Source organism: Petaurus breviceps, unplaced genomic scaffold (genome assembly GCF_028583685.1).
Source record: "Petaurus breviceps papuanus isolate PSGF00001 unplaced genomic scaffold, PetGlider_PUasm1.0 172, whole genome shotgun sequence".
NCBI classification, from domain to species: Eukaryota; Metazoa; Chordata; class Mammalia; order Diprotodontia; family Petauridae; genus Petaurus; species Petaurus breviceps.
Genome location: NW_027185755.1, coordinates 520570 through 539790, shown reverse-complemented (window position 1 = coordinate 539790; position 19221 = coordinate 520570). Strand labels below are relative to the sequence as shown.

General features: G+C 38.2%; 1 protein-coding gene and 1 pseudogene across 6 annotated transcripts in view; one reads left to right on the top strand and one right to left on the bottom strand.

Annotated features, from left to right (window-relative positions):
* Positions 1-19221, top strand: part of RFX2 (regulatory factor X2) — a 177618-nt gene that overhangs the window by 26154 nt on the left and 132243 nt on the right. Inside the window, exon 1 of one of the 6 annotated variants that reach the window (XM_069082842.1) lies at positions 17021-17327. The exons of the other annotated variants lie outside the window; for them this stretch is intronic. The gene's annotated coding sequence lies outside the window, so the exon portion shown is untranslated. Of the gene's footprint in view, positions 1-17020; positions 17328-19221 lie in introns of those variants that run through there. 6 annotated transcript variants of the gene reach the window in all.
* On the bottom strand, positions 11800-14835 carry LOC138157551 (heat shock cognate 71 kDa protein pseudogene; annotated as a pseudogene).

The following is a 19221-nucleotide window of genomic DNA, read 5'->3' as shown; positions in this document are numbered from 1 at the left end:
TAGAAGGGAAGGAGAAATCTGGGAAGCAGTTTTTACAACCAGTGTCTCTGATAAAGGCCTCATTTCTAAAATATGTAGAGAATGGAATCAAATTTATAAGAATACAAATTATTCCCCAGTTGATAAATGGTGAAAGGATATGAATATGCAATTTTCAGATGAAGAAACTAGAGTTATCTATAATCATGTGAAAGAATTCTATAAATCACTATTGATTAGAGAAATGCAAATCAAAACAACTCTGAGGTACCACATCACACCTATCAGATTGGCTAACATGACAAAACAGGAAAATAAATGATAAGATTTGGAGAAGATGTGGGAAAATTGGAACACAAATATATTGTTGGAGTTGCTCTCTAACCATTCTAGAGAATAATTTGGAACTATACTGAAAGAACTACAAAACTGTGCATACCTTTTGACCCGGCAATACCATTTTCAGGTCTGTATCGTATCCCAAAGAGATCATAAAAATTGGAAAAGAACCCACAAGTACAAAAATGTTTATAGCAGCTCTTTTTGTGGTGGCCAAGAATTGCACATCAATTGGGGAATGGCTGAGCAAATGGTGGCATATGAATGTAATGGAATACTATTGTTCCATAAGAAATGATGACCAGGCAGACTTCAGAAAAACCCAGAAAGACTTACATGAACTGATGCTAAGTGAAAAGGAGCAAAACCAGGAGAACATTGTACACAGTAACAGCAACATTGTGTGATGACTAACTTTGATAGACTTAGCTCTTTTCAGAAATGCAAGGATCTAAGACAACTCCAAAAGACTCATGATGGAAAATGATATCCATATCTAGAAAAAGAACTATGGAGTCTGAATGCAGATTCAAGCATACTATTTGCTCTCTCTCTGTCTCTCGTCTTCTTTTTTTATTTTTTAAAGCAATCGGGGTTAAATAACCTGCTCAAGGTTACACGGCTAGTTATTTCTGGTGTGGTGCTGAGTAGCTGAGCCCAGATTTGATCCCCAGGTCATCCCGACACTGGAGCCAGTGCTCTTACTCACTGAGCCACCTGGCCGCCCCTAAGCAATTGGGGTTAAGTAACTTGCTCAAGGTTACACGGCCAGGTGTTTCTGGGTGGGTGCTCAAAATCTTATGGAAGTGAATGTTGAAAACTAAAAATAAATAAATTTTTTTAAAGAAGAAGTGAGAGGAGAGAAAGTATAGACACTTATTGTAGATACTTTTTTGAGGAGTTTAGGCACAAAGGGTGGAAGAGATATGGGATTATCATTGAGGTTGGAAGGATCAAATGAAGGAGTTTTTCAAAATGGGGAGAGACATGAACATGTCCCAATAGGCAATAAAAAAGCTGAGGCTGTAATATATTACCAATGATGATGTTTAACAAGTGGCATAAAAGACATCATTAAAGACATGCATGAAGAAAAAGTAGCCATTCTTGTATAGAGAATGTGAAGTGATGTATCGCTAATACAGCATAAGTAATACAACCATGTCTTCAGAAGATTCACAGAAAGGCATATCAAGCAGTCCTCCAGGATAAGAAAATATAAAAGGGTTATGATCAGGATCAATGGAAGGGAATACCAATGAGACCAATAAAGATAATAGAAAGACAATAGAAAGTCCAGTTCTTTAATTTACCTTTTTAAAAAAATTAATTCATTTTTAGTTTTCAACATTCATTTCCACAATATTTTAAATTTCCCTTTTCTGTCACTCGCCTACTCCCTCTCATAGTATGCTCATTGATGTTCCATTTATATGAGATCTCAATTCATGTATTCATTCCTTTGGACATGCTATCGCCTTTGTGTTCCATATAATTGTTACCCTCTTTCTAAGACGGACTGAAATCTAATACCCTCTTTCCTTATGCAAGGCATTGATGGTATCCCTCCTACTTTTGTACTCTTAGACTATAATCTAGTGATTCACACTGAACATTTATTATTTATTTAGATTTATATTGTTTTACTTGTAATTGTAATTGTTTAGTATAATTGAGAGCAGCTAGATTGTACAGTGGATGGAGTGCTGGGCCTGAAGTCAGGAAGACTCATCTTGCTGAGTTTAAATCTGATCTCTGACACTTGCTAGCTGTGACCCTGGGCAAGTCACTTAACCCTGTTTGTCTCAGTTTCTCATCTGTAAATTGAACTGGAGAATAAAATGTCAATCTACTCTAGTATCTTTGCTGGAAAAACCCCAAATGGGATAATGAAGAATTGGACACAACTGAAATGACTGAAAAACAACAAAAGTATAATTAATATCTGCCTAAAGTAAAGATAGTCTGTGAGGCAGACCTTACTTATTTTAATTTACCACTGAAATAGCTCTGTTGATTAAACTGAATTCAGTAAACATGTTCCTGGTACCGTACTAAGTGCTGGGGATACAAATAAGAAAAAGAGACAGTCCCTGCACTCAAAAGTGCTTACAATCTAGTGGGGAAAGAAAATACGGAAGCTGGAAAGGATGATGGGAACTTTGGGATGCCAAGGGGGTACTGGGTACAGGGCCATCTTGTTCCTTGGAGTTGAAACCAAGCAGAGCTGCAGATGAATAGCTTTGTATAGTACCCATTGCAACATCATATTGGGATGAATGCTTAATAACATTGATGATGAGGAGTTGAATTTTGCTCCCCAGCTCAGAAACCAAACCCTAGAGGACTTAACCCTCATGTTCTGTCCTCTGGCTTGAGGGTCCTGCTTTCTTGATTGGTGGGTCCCTCACTTACGAACTACATCTAGGTACCAGGCTCCAGCCATATTTTCCTGGACAGACTCCTCAACAATAGCAGTGCCTTTTTGAATATTCTTCCCGTTGTTTCCCTTCCCTTTCCAGTTCTTGAACAGTATTAATTATTAATTCCTGAAAGGACGTGTCACTCTACTCTCCTATAGCACCACTCACCATCCCTGTAACTTTCCAAACCAAAATAGACTCCCTGACCTCTGCTCTTTTACATGTGTTGTCTCCCTGGACTGGAATGGTCTTAGCTTTTATGTTTGTATTAATGCTTTTTCATTTACTCACCCATTCAGGTCTATAAAACATGAATATTAAAAAAAACAAACCTTAGGCTGCTTTTCAATGTTATTTAATATGATTTAAAAAAAAAGTATGGTAACATTTACTTTGATTGTTTTTTGCCATCTGTGTTGCAATCTACAGTCTTTTTGACTTTTTCTTCATATAAAATTTTATTTTTTTGTGTGTGTTCTATAGTGACCTGGCCTTATTTGTCTGTCTTTTATGATGTTCCTGCTTTTATCTTTAGGTTTTGATGTAGTCCTGAGAGTTCAGCCTCTCTTGTGATCTCCAGTCTCATCACCAACTGTCTTTTGGACATTTCAAACTGTGCCCTGCAGCCATCTGAAACTCAACATGTCCAAAACTGAACTCATTATCTTTTCCCCAAACCCTGTGTATTACTGACAACAGTTCTGCCATTCTCATAGGTACATTCAGACTCATAACCTTTGTGTCATTCTCAACTCCTCATTTGAACTTGTATCATATATCCAAATTGTTGCTACATCTTGTTTTTACCTTCACAAAGTCTCTTGTACATACCCTCTTGTTTCTTCTCCTACAGCTACCATATTGGTGCAAGCCCTCATTACTTCACCTGAGGAATGCTCTATCCACTAGGCTACTGGTTGGTTTCCCTTCATTACCTCTCTTTCCACTCTAATCTCCACTTAGCTGTCAAGTTGAACTTCTTTCTTCCCATGTTTCCCCTATTTTAAGCTTGTAGAGTAAATTTTTTAACCACAATGTAAGACTGTATTATCCACATTAAATTTTATTTGATTCTTTTTTTGCCCGATATTCTAAGCTACCAGGATCTTTTTGGATCCTCCTGTCTCTCCAGTATATTGCTATACCTTCTGATTTTTATGTCATCTGCAAATCTGATAAATCTGCTATGTATGCCTTTATCCAAATCAATAAAAACATTAAACAGCCCAGGGCCAAGCATAGATCTCTGGAGAGTTTCCAAATACGCATCCAGCTACTGCACTACTATGGCGGACCAACTATTCAAATAATTCCAAATTCTACTTGTACTACCCTCTAGCCCACATCTTTGCCTCTTTTCCACAAGAATAACAGGAGAGATTTCATAAATACTTTGTTGAATCTTAAACTAATTAAAGCTTCAACATTCTCGTGGTCTAATAACCCTGACAAAAATGGAATTAAGTATAGTCTGGGAGACCTATTCTTGATGAACTGTGCTTTTTTTTTTTTTTTTGTCATCACTGCTTCCCTTTCTAGATATTTACTCGCCACCCCTTTAAAAACACATTCCAGAATTTTTCCAGGAATCAAATTTAAGTTCATTGGCCTGTCTGTGTTTTGTGGATTCTGTTCTGTCCCTCTTTTGAAAACGGGGACATTTGCTCTTCTTTAACCCTGCTGTGTCCTCATCTGATCCTGTGTCATCCTTCACATTCACTGACTGACTCAGCAGCCACTTCTGCCAGCTCTGCTGGTACTTGAGGATGTAGTTCACCCAGGCTGTAGATGTGAACTCAACCAAAGAGAGCTAACTGCTTCTTCCTGCTTCCTTAATTATCTTGGGTTTCTGCTTCCTATTGGGTACAACTGTGATGACACAAATAAAATTATACTTATTAACCATGTGTAATATATATGTTTATCATCAGTAATACTTAACTTATGGTTTATAAAAAAAAGTTACTGATGAGTTACTGTATGTGAAAAGTGGGTAAAAGTTTTGTTTCCTTTTTCCCATTGTTCATTCCATCCATTACAATCCTTCTTTATAACCTGACTAATGTCTAATGTGGAAGTATTTGCTGATCCTATACTTGATTGCGTGCCACCATTGGGGAGGGAAGAAGAGAGAGGGGGAGAAAATTTGAAACTCAAGGGATTGTTGAACTGAATCTTGTAAGCTAAAAGTAAACAAACAAATTAATAAAGACCAAAAAAAAAAGAATTGGGGGAAAAAAAGGAAAAGTGGGGTAAGAGAAGGCATTATGATCTCATGGATAGAGTGCTGGCCTTGGAGTCAGGAAGAGCTGGATTCACATCCCTCTGCACTTACACATTAGAGAGATTATGTAACCCTGGGCAAGTCACTTAACCTTGCTTCTTCATCTATAAAGTAGTAAAAATGATAACATCTACCTCACGGGATTGTTATGAATATCAAAGGAGATAATATAAATAAAACATTTTGAAAACTTTAAAGTTCTCCATAAATGTGAACTATTATTGTTACTAATGAGACCATGAATTATTATATCAAATGAGATAACATGTTAAATGCTTCACAAACCTATAAAGTACTATATAAAAGCTAGCTATTATAAAAGAAGCTGGGTTGGTTATGTGTTGTAAATGAGAGATGATAACTGGACAACCTGTGTACTAGACTGGCACTCCTGAAATGCCCTTGGGTACATTGGATAGTTGTATGATGAATTTATGAGAAAAGAATAGACAAGAATCCCATAGGAAGACATGAGAAAGGATTGCTAGCTGCATTGATGGTGAGTATGCCCACATATGCCCTAAATCATCCTCCAAAATGGGGGGCAAGGAAAGGGGAATTAGTATCTCAAACAGCAAGGAGTCTTGCTTCTATCCATATGACAATCTTACATACATACAAAATTCCATTACAACAAAATCTACTGGACTTATGAATTGTTTTGTCATAGGGAAATTTTGTTAAAATCACTATTATTACATGTCAGATTCCAATTTTCTAGGACCTGGAAAGGAAGGCAAAGTTGATGTTCAGGCTTGCAAATTAGCAAGTGAATAGAAGTACCTACTCTCCTGAGTACCTTTGCCTATAGACTGTTTGAACACCACTGGCCCAGAGATTGGCAGGATTTGTGCTCAAGAGATGATTTGGAGTAGCATGGGCAGGATTGACCTTGAGCACAAATGTGAAGTAGGAAAAGTTTGTTTTTTTGTATCATTCTATGTCCCTTGATATTTTTTATTTTTCCTGATGCTTCTCCTCCTTATCTCCATACCATTCTTCAAGCACCCTTTATCACCCAGGTACCTAGCCTAGGCCCCATTCTTCCTACTCCTGACTATTAGTTTTTGCCAAGACCATTTCTGATAATTAAGGTATTGACTCTGTTACCTTGTAGTGGTGTGGAGGTGATCTTGAATCCTCAAAAACTATCAGTGGAGCACAAACTTTGGGAGGTCCAGAAGAATTGTATAGATGAAGTGCTCAACATGAAGCTGAAGAAAACTTAATTTGAACCCTCTCCCTAATGGTTGTTATCTGTGTAACCATGGGCAAGTCATATTAACTTCTCCAGTCCCCAGTTTTCTCATTTGTAGCATGAGAGAAAAATAATATCTAGCTTACAGGGTTATTGTTATAAATGAGACAATATAGGTAAAGTAATTGGCAAACCTGCATAAATATCAGTTATTACTTTATTATCAAGGAAGGAGGTAGGTATATGGCACAGTGACAGTTTCTTTGTTGTCCAAGTTAGCCTAGGGGCAGCCAGGTAGCACAGCGAGTAAGAGCACCGGCTTCAGTGTTGAGAAGACCTGGAGATCGAATCCCGGGCTCAGACACTTAGCACCCACCCAGAAACACCTGGCTGTGGAACCTTGAGCAAGTTACTTAACCCCAATTGCTTAGGGGCGGCCAGGTGGCTCAGCGAGTAAGAGCACCGGGTCCAGTGTTGGGATGATCCTGGATCAAATCCAGGCTCAGATACTCAGCACCACACCCAGAAATAACTGGCCGTGGAACCTTGAGCAAGTTACTTAACCCCGATTGCTTTAAAAAAAAAAAAAAGAACCAAGTTAGCCTAACCAAGTTTGAAGAAATTGGTTACCAGAAGAATGGCTTACCAGGTAGTCATTTTTTTTTGGCGATAGCACCTCACCCATTAAGACATGGAAATGTGATTTGCTTCAGTGGATGGAATAATAATAGTAATTATCAGTGATACTTATGTAGCACTTTAAGATTAATAAAGTTAACGTTTCTGTCCAATGAAGTGTTTTGGACTTAAAGGAGGCTTCATGGAAAAATTACAAGTTATTTAAAGCTGAAAAACAGCCCTTTATTTGGCACATTTCAGCTTATACAAAGAGAGACTGTGTGACATAACTTGGAAAACTTGATAGTGGGTGCACCTCTAGGGGTACAGAGGCATGGAGGGGCATGTAGAGAAAAATATTAGGAAAGCTTTTGCCCTGCCAAGCTAGCATAGCAGCTGACACCTTTCATAGTCCAGTACATCTGTTATCTCATTTGATCCTCACAAGAACTCCATGAGTTGAGGTAGTAAAAGTATTGTTATCTCCTATCCCTGGGCTTCTGTGCTTCTGATTGGGGAACATTCAACTTATCTTTTTTGAACTCTGACTCACTCTTGACCTTCTCTGTCGTGTTGCCGTACATAGATTATCCTCCCCTCCTCTCCTCTCCTCTTCTTCCTTTCTTTTTCCTAAACTTCCCAGTACTAGCTCTGAGAATGGTGATCAAATACACATTACCATTTCTTGAAAGGAGATGTCATTCAGTTGCCCTCTGTCTCTAATCACCATCTCTGTGACTTCCCTTTCTAAAACAATCTTTCTTGGTCACTGTTCGCCTATATGTGTTGGCTTCCCCTACTAGACTATAAGCTCCTTGAGGAGGGGAGGGACTATCTTGCCTTCTTATGTTTGTATCCTCAGCACTTCACACAGTGCCTAGCATTTAGTAAATACTTGATGAATTATCATTTGTGCATTCATTCATCTGAATTTTACAAATCCTTGGATCCTATATTTAGAGTTGGAAAGGTCTGTAGAAATTATCTAGTTCAATCAATCTGTAAATATTTCTTAAGCTCTCACTAGGTACCAGGCACTGTGCTAAACACTAGGGATACAAAAAAAGACAATTGCCCTCAAGCAGCTCACAATTTAATGGGGAAGGGGAGACCACATGCAAACAAACTATTTACAGGAATAGGAAATAATTAAGAAAGAGATCCCTGGGATGACTCCTTGGTTGTGAGCCGGAGGAATTGTGAGGATAGTGTTGCCCTCTACAATAATAGTTCAACTTCCTCCTTTTGTAGAGGACAAGCTTGCGGCTCTGATATGTTATGTGACTTGCCTGAAGTCATGTGGCTGTTAAGTGACAGAGCCAGGACTAAGTGCAAATGTCATATTCTTCCCCTTTTAATGCTACTCCTGCACTGGTAAAACCATAGATCTTTGGAAGCATTGAAATTAGAAAGAGGAGATCTTACTCAGGTCTCAGTAAGAGCCCTTCCCAGGAGGGCTTGCATTTGAGTGCAAGGAGGCTGTTGCCCCTCACCTCTTCTTGACTGTCAGGTGTGCTCTACACCTGGCAACGTTAGGCATGAAGGGGGTAGTCCTAATGGCCTCCGCCAAGGTGTGTGACTGATTTGTCACATATCAAAGTAACTAATAGGGTAATTGACCTATGAGTGTTCATCACCTTTTCTCAACCTTTCCAATTCCTGATGAATCAGCCATCCCACCCCTCAACCCCTTCACAAATTGAAGGCTTGTTAGTCATTCATTTTGATACTTAAATGGATCTGTGCTTTCATCAACATCCCCCCCCCCACACACCTGTAGGCAAGTTATTTATAACTCATCTGTGCCTTCTTATTCTGTGCAATTCTTAACTTTCACAGAAGATGTAACAAATTCAATGGAAGACCTCTGTCTAGGTTTTTAAATATATTATTGATACCAGCATACCAGTTGGGTTGTCCATCCATTATTAGGCTTTCCTTCCTACTGCATGACCAATCTTTTACTTTTCTCATCATACACATCCTTCTCAGTACAAATAATCATAGGTAATATGCTGTATCCTATTTATACTCACCATTTCCCTTTGGGTCACATGCAATTTTTATTACAGTTTGCTACCTCTCACTTGCTCAGTCCATGCCACAAGGGTCATCTAATCCAGTGTTGTCAAGCTCAGATAGAAACAGGGGTCATTAAACTGTATATAAGGATTTTCTGGCCATTTGTTGACTTAGAAGACCACATATTGACATTATCTATGTTCTACTGTATTTGCATTTATTTTGTTACATGTCTCCCAGTTATATTTGAATCTGGTTTGGCCCACACTCTGGAGTGTTGCCAGCAGGCATGTGTTTGACACTGATCTAATCTATGGCTTTATGTGTTTGTGTCATTGAAGGATTTGGAGGTTTTTCAGATTCATCAAAAACATAAATAAAAGGCGTTTTGCCATAGCCATTTCAACAGGCAGAAGAATTGTTCACATTACCATCTGAAAAAGCAGTTTGCCAGATTTTAGAATTTTGAAAACTGCAGTGGAAATGAACTATACTGAAGTTTTGTTGAAAGCAGGAAAAGAAAGTGTCATTATCTGACACTTGTCAAATAGAGCAGTTTTGGCCAGCAACCAATGGGCTACAGATTTCTTTTTCAAAGAGGAAAAAAAGGTAATAAAAAAGGAATCTGCAAGCACATTTTTAAAAAGAAATAATGACCATTAAATGGAAAGTTTCATTGAAATCATTTGTCTGCTTTAGTAAGTTATCTTTAAAACTTATTTACTAGCAAGAATAATCTTTCCATCTGTTATTTCTTAACTTTAATTATTGTTTATAGTATTTTAATCCAGTTGTGTTTCCTGGTATTATGTTAATAGGAAGCATATTCTGCCATAATTTGTCTCTGACTGAGTCATGAAATCATAATTGGCTTCAGTAGACAAAACATTTTTCCTTTTCTTTTAACATGGAAGTTGGGTGAATAGTAGTCATTTAATGAATACTTAATTTATTTTGAATTTCAAACTCTCAGTAATATCCTTCGTACAACATTAAGAAAACTATATTCTTAAGTTAAATTGGCCTTAGGATCATAGCTTTAGAGTAGGAAGAGACTTTACAGATTAGCTAGTTAAGCCATCTCAATTTACAAATGATGAGACTGAAACCTAGAGACATGAAATGACTTGCCCAAGTCATACAACTTGTGGTGGAGACAGAATTTGCACTGAAGTCTTCTGATTCCCAAAGCCAGTGAGTTCTCCTCTAGTGTTACTTAATCTACTATTTGGGATCTACAACATGGTAGTAAGATACACTGCATATTTTCAGAGCACTTAAATATTCCTTTGTTATTGTCATTCAGTTATTTTTCGTCATGTCTGATTCTTTATGATCCCATTAAGGGTTTTCTTGGCAAAGATACTGAAGTGGTTTGCATTCCTTTCTCCAGTTAATTTTACAAATGAGGAAACTGAGGCAAATGACAAACAAAAATGACTTGCCCTGGGTCACACAACTAGTAAGTGTGTGAGGCCAAATTTGAACTCAGGTCTTCATGACTCCATGCCTAGTGCTCTATCCATTGTGCCACCTAGCTACCTTAAATATTCGTTGTAGTTATATAATTTTGTATGCAGCATTTCCTGCCTTCTCTGAAGGACCTCTATTTGTATGAAGTATAGGATGTAATGTGGGAGGGAATGAGAACATTGAAAAACTTAGGTCTGCACTAATCTGAAAAGTGTCTGAGTGAATTTTGTATTTGACTATATATATAGTCATTACAGATTAACATTTTTTGACAAGGTAATTAGAATGATAGTGATCAAGGAAACTCCATAAACATACATACATATATACTATGTATTCATGTGTGTGTATACATATATACATACAAGTGTATATGTATGTATGTATGTATATATATATCAGTTTAAGGTAGGGTATAATGGGAGTAAAGGAGAAGATCTAGGCAAAAGTGACCTAGGAAAATTTGAGTAAGGAGGAAATATTTTAAGCTGGGAAGATAAGGGAAGGCTTCATAGGAAAAGAAGAATTCTGAAAGGTGGATTTGAGGAGGGAATGTATTCTGGGTATAGGGGAAGCCCATGATGAACATATGGAAGCAGGAGATAGCAAAGTCAGGATCAGGTACTATTTAGCATTCTAGTTTATCTGCAACAGAGATTGTGGACAAGATAGAGAGATGGAGATGAGATGACAGGACCGCTAGGTGAGTGGTGATGATGGTCTCTGCTTGTCTGGAGAGTTAGCATTCTAGTGGAATGGCAAAGGTGTCTGGTTCTGTGATCTTAGGCCGCATTTATAGAACATGATGTTTACAACGAAGGTAATGAGTGTTCCAATGACCTATGCCATGATCAGACCACATATAAAGTGTTTTCAGTTCTGGGGACACATTAATATTTAAAAAAAATTAATGCCATCTTTTGTTTTTATGTCACCTTTATTTCTGAAAGTAGTCCTCTTCCTCTCCTCAGTGAGCCATCACTTTTAACAAAGAGTAAAACAAGAGAATAAAAAAAAATATTTCAGCAAAACTATTCAACACATCTACTTACTCTGATTGTATATGCAGTGTTTCATACCTCTAGTCTCCCATCCCTGCAAAGAAGGGAGGGAGCTACATTTTTAAATCTTTTTAGGGACAAGCTTGTTCATTATATTTATGCATTGTTCAGGTTTATCCCCCACTTATGCTATTGTCATTGCATTTGTTGTTTTCTTGGTTCCACTTACTTGACTCTGTATCCATTCCTGTAATTCATCTTATTCCTCTATAAATTCTTCATATCTATTGCTTGGGGCTGGTGCTTTACTCAGCCACCTAGCTGCTCCTCTTGAGGTTTTTTTTTTTAATGGTGCCAATTTTAAATAGATTTTATTCTGCAGGACAAGAATCGCCTTTCTACTTGTTCACAGAACTGATAAAGTGCAGTGTTGTTTACTTCACTCTCTCTGTACACATTCAGGTATTCAGAATGTCCAGATTTTTACAGTAGCTTAAATGTTACTTTTAAATTGCTACTTCCTTGGCTACAAATTTGAGTCCTTCAATTTTTGGAAGACTGTGGAATGCTCTTTTTTCTGGTGTGTTTAGTCAATCTCTTCAATGCTGAGTCCAGAAGAAGCACCTCCAGATGGGGCTGCTCCATCCCCTGGGAACATGCCCCCTGCCCTCTTGGTACAGCTTGGTAATAATGGGGTTGCAGACTTCCAATTCTTTCTGCTGATGCTCACCTTCTTCATTCTCAGCAGTCTGGTTCTTATCCAGCCAGCTGATTATTTCATTACACTTGCTAAGGATCTTCTGTTTGTCTTTGATATCCATTTTGCCTTGGAGGTTTTGTTCTCTATGGTAGCCTTCACGTTGAAAGCATAAGATTCAAGAGAATTCTAAGAAGATATCTTGTCTCTCTACTTCTCATGCTCAGCCTTCTATTTCTCAGCCTCCTGGACCATATGCCCAATGTCTCTTTTGCTTAGACAACCTTTATCATTGATGATGGTGATCTTGTTCTCTTGGTCTGTGCTCTTATGCACAGCAGAAACATTGAGGATGCCATTTGTATCAATGTCAAATGTTACTTCAATCTGAGGAATACCCTGGGTGCTGGGGTGGGGGTAGATTCCTGTGAGCTCAAACTTGCCAGGTAAGTTGTTGTCCTTTGTCATTGCTCTGTTACCTTCATAAACCTGAATAAGCACACCAGGCTGGTTGTCTGAATAGGTGGTAAAGGTCTGTGTCTGCTTAGTGGGGATAGTGGTATTACATTTGATCAAAACTGTCATAACTCCACCAACAGTTTCAGTTCCAAGGGAAAGAGGAGTGACATTTAACAGCAGCAAGTCTTACACATTCTCAGATTTATCTCTAGACAAAATGGCAGCCTGAACAGCTGCTCCACAGGCAATAACCTCATCAGGATTAATACTCTTGTTGACCTTGCCATTGAAGAAGTCATGCAGAAGCTTCTGGATTTGGGGGCTGCAAGTGGAACCACCCACCAGGATGATGTCATGAATCTGTTATTTATCTAGCTTGGTATCTCTTAAGGCCTTTTCCACAGGGTCCAGTGTGCCATGGAAGAGATCGGCACTCTTTGAAACAGGCTTGGGTGATTGATGTATAGAAGTTGATACCTTCATAGAGGGAGTCAGCCTCAATACTGGTCTAGGTTTTGGAAGAGAGGATACACTTTGCATGTTCACAAGTGGTATACATATGGAAAACAGCCCTCTTGTGATCACTGATGTCCTTGTTCTTTCACTTGAATTTGGCAATGAAATGGTTGTCAAAGTCCTCTCCACCCAAGTGGGTGTCCCTAGCTGTGGACTTGATGTCAAAGATGCCATCTGCAATGGTAAGAGTGGAGATATTAAAAGTACCACCTCCAAAGTAAAAAATCAACACATTTCTCTCGGCACCAACCTTTTTGTCCAAGTCATAAGCAACAGCAGCAGCAATTGGCTTACTGAAGATTCGGAGCACATTGAAACCAGTGATGGTTCCAACATCTTCTGTGGTCTGATGTTGGGAATCATTGAAATAGGCTGGTACTGTGACTTGCAGCATTTGTGATAATCTTCCCAAGGTAAGCGTAGTCAATTTCTTTCATCTTGGCCAACACCATAGAAGATACTTCTCAGTAGAAGCTTTTGGTCTCCCTTTTGTATTCCACTTGGATCATAGGCCTGCCCCTGTCATTCACCACCATGAAAAGTTAATGTTTGATGTCTGACTGTATAACTTTATCATCAAATCTTCAACCAATCAGATGTTTGGCATCAAAAACTGCGTTAGTTGGGTTCATTACAACTTGTTTCTTTGCAACATTACTGATTAAACATTCTGTGTTGGTAAAGACAATGTAGCTTGGGGTGGTCCTGTTTCCATAGTCATTAGCAATGATCTCCACCTTCCCATGTTGGAAGACTCTCAAACAGGAGTAAGTGGTGTCAAGATCATTGCCAACTGTGGATCCCTTTGACATAGTTGGTGGAAAGTTGGGGGTCATAGCTGACCACTGTGGAGGAAGAAGGGCTTCTTCTGTTCTGAGTCTTAAGTTTTTGGAAGAAATTTTTATTTATGTCTTGTCTTTATATCACTTCTATTTTCCAATTTACCCCTTATAATGGAATGAGAAAATAAAGTTCTCTTTTTCTTTTTGTTTATCAAAAATACTTCTCACAGTGACCACAAAAAAACACCAAACAAACCCTATACCATTATAGTATTAAAAAAAAATCTTGTCCATTTCATCTCTGTATGTTTTTATTTATATTTTGAAAAATGGAATGATTGTAGGTTCTTTTTTTTGAGTAATGGAATTTGTGAATAATTGGTTACAATTGCACTGAATCAGTGAACACATAGGACTTTGTATGGTGATTGAATTTACACTATGGCATAATGGAAGATAACATAAATCAGGAGTCATTATTTACTTCCATATTAAATTGAGTTAGTAAAGTTAACTTGACTTCTCTTTTTTGTATTATAGTTATAGCCTACCTCTATTACATGGGTATTGTAAGGGATCACTATTCTTTTACTTGCCTTTATTTGGTAAGGAAGTACTGAAGCCTTTTAATTGTATGAATGCCACCAGCACAAATTGGGTGGTTTTTTATAATACATTTTGTGAACTTTGCATAGAATTCTGTAAGTTTAGTTAATTTTAAAGGAACTATTTTAGGAATATAAAAAATATAATCTTGGTTGGTTGTTTTTTTTTTAATCAAGATTACCAAAAAAATACCAACCTCTTGCTTTATTCTACTTCATCTAGAATGCAGGGTACATAATGGGCTATGTCCTTCCAATTTAGAATTTTCTTATTGATGTGGTTTCTTTAGTTGCAGTACAGAACATCATGATGTATGCCAGATCACATTTAGGACTTCCTTTTTTTTTGCAGCATGAAAATTCGTCTACTTAACAGGAGGCTAGAGGAGGAAGTGACACTAATGTTAAGAGGCAAGGCTAAGACTCTTCCTTCCTGTCTCTATGATAACAGTGCTGCATTGATCCTTCCCCCCCCTTCAAAAACAAAGGACAAACACTACACAACCCTCCACCCCCACCCCCCATAAGAGTCCTCTCAGTTGGGGAGGCAAAAAAGATATCAGAAACTGCTTTGCTTCTTAGGGTATGAGAATGTATGTAGGAAGCATGGGGATATATGGCGGAGAGCCCTAGAACATACTGCTCCTCCCTCCATGACTTCTTTCCCTCTGCCAGGCCTTATGCTACTTTCCACAGGCCAAACCCACAGTAGGAATGAAAGACAGTAGTAGAAGTAGCAATCCTACTATTGCTACTAAATACTATACAATCTTCCCTTGGGTTTGCCTGAAGAGGAAGCCAGGGGTGTTGTAGCCATGTATAGTCTCTGGCAAGGGAAGTGGTACAGTCATAAGGTGTAGATTAGTAACCTGCAGTAAGGAATAGGAAGAAGGCAGTTTATTAATGTGGGGCTTTGCTGGCATTAGAAAACCTCATGGGGGCGGCCAGGTAGCACAGCGAGTAAGAATACCAGCTCCAGTGTCTGGATGACCTGGGGATTGAATCCGGGCTCAGACACTTAGCACTCACCCAGAAACACCTGGCCGTGTAACCTTGAGCAAGTTACTTAACCCCAATTGCTTAGGGGCGGCCAGGTGGCTCAGTGAGTAAGAGCACCAGCTCCAGTGTTGGGATGACATGGGGATCAAATCCAGGCTCAGATACTTAGCACCACACCCAGAAATAACTGGCCATGTAACCTTGAGCAAGTTACTTAACCCCGATTACTTTAAAAAAAAAAAAAAGAAAACCTGATGCTCTCTGGTACTTAAGTCTATAACAATTTCTTACCATAGTGAAGGCTTAACTGCTGTTATATGTTCCTCTTCTAGTCTCATAAATACAAAAATCCTTATGGAAACACCAGCCTAAACGTGCTTGTTGAGATGTTAAATTTTCCTCTTTTTCCATTTCTCATATATTCTTACAGATTTTTCTTTGTTTATTTACAGTAAAAAATATTCTATTATATAGATGTATCAATGTATGTTTCCTATATTTGTCCATAGGCATTGAGTAGTTACAGATGACTCCACCAACTTTATTAAAGACTCTGATATTTATTAGTGTTTTGCATTTCTTTATATCACTAACATTACCAGGATATGTTCTTTAATTTGCCTTAAATATTTCTATTTTACTTGCATTTAAACATTCTTACCTCAAAGTCTGTACTGTAGCTATACATTTTTAATTATATAGCATGAAAACAGTAAATAGAAGCTAATGTTATAATGAACCATCGATCTTCCCCCCCCCCCCCCACACACACACACACAATGTACAAGAAAAGCCAGCCTTTTACCTTTGGCATAAAATAGAGTATCTTCCAACCATGCTCATTCTTGTCTCTGTGCTTCCCTTCCTTTTTCTCCCAAACTGTGTCTCCACCTGGAGACTGGAATACTCTTTTCTACCATTCACATCTTATCTATTTTTCAAGGGTTAACTCCCCATAAGCCCTGAAAACTTCAGCTCACATTGATTTTTTTTACTCTGCATTTATAGTAAGTAGGGAGCAATTTAGTATTTCATTGATCTCTCATGAACAGCTTCTGAAGTTATTTCCAAAAGAAGAGTTCCAAACACTTTCTGAACAGGGTCAGCCTCATCCATACACATATTTCATTCTGCAATCTACTTCATTCTGCAATCTACATCATTCACTTCTCTATAGGGAAGTGGTTAGCATATTTATTGCATGATGAAATTTCGGGAACCATGGTTCCCGGAACTGATCAGAGTTCCCAAGTTGTTCAAAGTTGTTAGTCTTTACAATATTGTTGTCATTGTATAACTTATTCTCCTGGTACTATTCACTTTATTCCACATCATCATTTCACATAAGTCTTCCCAGCTTTCTCTGAAAACATCCCTTTCATTATTTCATATAGCACAAAAGTATTCTATCAAGTTTATATATTATCACTTGTTTAGCCATTCTCTATTTGATTCCCTCAGAGTCCCATTCCTTGCCATTTCAAAAAGAGGTATACATCCCTAGAGTTTATTTTGCTTAGAACTAATCCCTTCCTTAATCTATCCTCCCTCTGTTTCTTCCTTCTGCCCTTTCCCTCCTATTTCCATGTTATATTTCTGTGCTCAGCCATATGTGTGTGTGTGTAGATTCTTCCCTCCTTTTACCAGTTCAGATGAGAGTGAGGCTCAAGTGTCATGTTTCCCTCACTTGTTCTTCCTTGTTTTTATAGATTTTTATTTGCACATCCCAAGTATTTGAGATAATTTTCCTTAACCTTCCTTTTCCCTTTCCTTCCCTCCCTCAGTGTATTCTTCTTTCTCTCTTTCCAATCTTCTAGATGGTCAAGATGTAACAGAACTATTTCCAGGTCTTCTCCCTCACTAGACTCCCTCTGTGACCCCTGATGATGATAAGGTTTAGAAGAGACATGTTTCCCATCCCCATATTTGAATGTAAGTAGTTTATCTTTGTTTAATCCATTCTGATTATTCCTTAATCCTTCCTTTTTATCTTTCTCTTAACTCCTGTGTTTGAAAGTTTCTAAGCAGCTTTGGTCTTTTCATCAGGAATGCTTGGAAGTTTTCTGTTTCATTAAAGATACATTTTCTCCCCTTTAGAATTATATTTTGTTTATTTGACCTGGAATCTCTGGATTTTGGCTGTAATATTTGTGAGGTTATTAATTTCTGAGTTGTCTTTCAGGAGGTAACCAGTGGATTCTTCTCTATTTACATTTTGCCCTCTAGTTTTAAGAGATCTGATCAGTTTTCTTTTTAAGATTTCTTGAAATATGGTATCTAGGGTATAGGCACTGGGGTATAGAGATCCATCCTGCCCTACTGGAAAGTTGGAGGGGGAATGGGGAAGGATATAGGAGAGAGAAGATTGGGGGAGGGGCTATACAGTGGGATCACTGTTTTGGGGTGGTGGATAGGGGAAAGACGGGGAGAAAATTTGTAACTCGAAATTTTGTGGAAATGAATGATGTAAACTAAAAATAAACATAAGATTTAATTTTAAAAAATACGATATCTAGGGGCTTTTTTTTGGTCATAGCTTTCAGCTATTCCAGTGATTCTCCAGTTACCTTTCCTTGATCTGTTTTCCTGGTCAGTTGTTTTTGCCATGAGATTTTATATTTTCTTCTTTTTTCTCAGTCTTTTGACTTTGTTTTACTATTTCTTGTTATATCATGAAATCATTGGCTTTTATTTGGTCCATTCTAGTTTCCAGGGAGTTTGTTTTTGGGTAAGGTTTTATATATATATATATATATCGTGCCAAGCAGTTAATTTCCTTTTGAATTACTTATTCCTTAGCTTTCTTTTCATGTGTTTTTTTTCTCTAATTCTCTCATTTAATTTATAAAAACATTTTAAACTTTTTTAAAAAAATTATTCTTGCTTTATCTCTTTTAAGAATTCTAAGGGGGCAGCTAGGTGGTGCAGTGAATAGAGCACTGGCCTTGGAGTCAGGAAGACCTGCGTTCAAATCCAGCCTCAGCACTTAACACTTACTAGCTGTGTGACCTTGGGCAAGTCACTTAACCCCAATAGCCCTGCCTTCCCCTCTCCAAAAAGAAAAAAAAGAATTCTAGTTGAATTTATGTCCAAGTTATATTTTTCTTTGAGACTGTTTGCTTGTAGATGTTTTGGAGTCATCATCTTCTTATTATTTTATGTATTGAACATCCCTGTCACCATAGTGGAATTAATTTTTTTTTTAATTTGCTCCTTCTTCCAGCTTACTTTCTCACTTTGGGCTTGATGTTAGACCCAGGCTCTGTGCATTTCTGGAGGGAAGGTCTGGGTTGGTCCTTTGGGTGCTTTCTTGGGGTCCTGAATGTTGTGTTTTTCTAGTTTTGAGGGATAGTTCAGACTAAGCACCTACAAGCCTTCAGTAATTCCCAAGTTGCCTGATCCTGGGCAAAGTTTGATCGTTGCTTCTTTTTGCCAAGCTCTGCAAGTTCATTGCCTGGGTTTGGGTCTGAGCGTCTGAGCAATAGTTGTCTGCTGCAGGAATCAGTTCCTTTCAGCCTGCTGGGAAGCTATGCTAGTTCAAGTGACAGAACTGCAGGCTCTACTTTGGTGTGGTATTCTTACCTTGGTTATTTTTCTGCCAGCTTCAGACAGGGCTAGAAGTTGGAACTGAGATCCTGCTCTGCTCTGAGGGTTCTGAGTTGCATTGTAGCTGCTGTTTCTGAGCTTGCTTCTTGTGTGGTACATAGGATAGGACCCCTGACTCTGTGCAGGTCCCTTCCTTAGTCTGCTTCAAATCTGAAACCCAGCACTAAATAGTGAGCAGCATGCCTTCCAGTTGGCCTCTGTTTCCACTCCCAGTGGGAGG